This window comes from Cervus canadensis, chromosome 13 (assembly GCF_019320065.1).
Source record: "Cervus canadensis isolate Bull #8, Minnesota chromosome 13, ASM1932006v1, whole genome shotgun sequence".
Taxonomy (NCBI): Eukaryota; Metazoa; Chordata; class Mammalia; order Artiodactyla; family Cervidae; genus Cervus; species Cervus canadensis.
The window spans coordinates 46640605-46642746 of NC_057398.1; the positions used below are offsets into that span (position 1 = coordinate 46640605).

At 40.3% G+C, this 2142-nt stretch overlaps 1 non-coding gene across 1 annotated transcript; it reads right to left on the reverse strand.

The window, feature by feature from the left end:
- Positions 1–1338: 1338 nt before the first annotated feature.
- TRNAF-GAA lies at positions 1339–1410 on the reverse strand. The gene has a single exon. It is a non-coding gene; the product is annotated as a tRNA-Phe (tRNA).
- Positions 1411–2142: the final 732 nt, after the last annotated feature.

A 2142-nucleotide genomic window follows, 5' to 3' on the forward strand; every position in this document is an offset into this window, starting at 1 on the left:
TATATTTTTGTGCTATTTACAATTTGTTTAGCAACATCATTGTAAAAATCATCCATGTTGTTACATTACTATTATTCATTTCATATCATTATTCATTTTACTATTATTATTCACACATATATATACACACATACATATATAATACACATGTGTTTTTATTGATGCTTATGCTCAGTCGTGTCCAAATCTTTGCAACCCCATGAACTGTAGCCCACCAAGCTCCTCTGTCAAAGGAATTTTCCAGGCGAGAGTACTGGAATGGGTTGCCATTTCCTACTTCAGGGAATCTTCCTGACCCAGGGATCAAGCCCACGTTGCTTGCGTCTCTGGCCTTGGCAGGTGGATTCTTTACCACTGTGCCCCCTGGGAAGCCTTTTATTCATGACTTTACCATAGTCAATTTAACCATTCTTCTATTCAGGAATATTTAGGTTGTTCTCAGTATTTTTGCTATGACTATGAGTATTCTCATATATGACCCCTTCTACACATAAATCAAAGTTGAATCTAGACCGATGCTATTCAAAGTGGAGTTCCAAGAGGAGCAGTATCAGCATTTCCTGGGAGCTAGAAATGCAGAATCTTGGGCCCCACACCAGACCTACCAAATTAGAATCTGCATTTTAACTATACTCCCAGGAACTCTGTATACACGATGCAAATTTAAGAAGCATTGGTCTAGAAGAAGCAGTTCTTCTCAAACTATCAGTTCTGTTTTGGTTTTTAAACCTATTATGAAATTTCATAAAACACAAAAATCATATGTTTGGATATTTTAACAATGTGAATGCTACACAGGTTTCTCAAAACATACTCTCAATTTCTGCACCTACCTCCATGCAGCTCAGTAACAATCATTTTGTGGATGGCCAGGGGTCAGCAAACCTAGGCTCTGGACTTAGAAGTGGAATCACTGAGTTGTCTCATCCTTAATTTTACTGGATAATCCCAAGTTGTCTTCCAAAGTGATCATATCAGTACACACTCCCACCATCAGCATATGAGAGTGATGGATGGGAAACAGTATCTCACTGGTATTTTAGTTTACATTTCCTTTATTTTGGAAAACTATTTGACAGTTTCCAATAATATGCTTTTCAAATGCATAAATCTTCTTATAGTTTTATCTTCATTACTTTAATTTATAATTATTTCCAAATTTATAATTACATAATGCTGTGATATTTAACTTATATGCAGAGTATGTGTGTGTTTCGCTGCTCAGTCGTGTCCGACTCTTTGCAACCCCATGAACTGTGACCTGCCAGGCTCCTCTGTCCACAGGATTCTCCAGGCAAGAATACTGGAGTGGACTGCCATTTCCTTCTCCGGGGGATCTTCCCTACCCAGGGATTGAACCCAGGTCTCCTGCATTTCAGGCAGATGCTTTACCATCTGAGCTACTAGGGAAGGCCTAAAGAGTACATATGCAGAGTACATCATGTGAAATGCCGGGATGGATGAAGCACAAGCTGGTATCAAGATTGATGGGAGAAATTATCAATAACCTCAGATAAGCAGATGACACCAGCCTTATGGCAGAAATCGAAGAAGAACTAAAGAGCCTCTTGATGAAAGTAAAAGAGGAGAGTGAAGAAGTTGGCTTAAAACTCAACATTCAGAAAACTAAGATCATGGCCTCTGGTCCCATCACTTCATGGCAAATAGATGGGGAAACAATGGAAACAGTGACAGACTTTATTTATTTTGGGGGGCTCCAAAATCACTGCAGATGGTGACTGCTGCCTCGAAATTACAAGACACTTGCTCCTTGGAAGAAAGTCTATGACCAGCCTGGGCAGTGTGTTGAAAAGCAGAGACATTACTTTACCAACAAAGGTCCATCTAGTCAAGGCTATGGTTTAACCAGTGGTCATGTATGGATATAAGAGCTGAACTATAAAGAAAGCTGAGGGCCAAAGAATTGGTGCTTTTGAACTGTGGTGTTGGAGAAGACTCTTGAGAGCCCCTTGGACAGCAAGGAGATCCAACCAGTCCATCCTAGAGGAAACCAGTACTGAATATTCATTGGAAGGACTGATGCAGAAGCTGAAACTCCAATACTTTGGCCACCTGATGCGAAGAACCGACCCACTGGAAAAGACCCTAATGCTGGGAAAGATTGAAGGTGGGAGGAAAAGG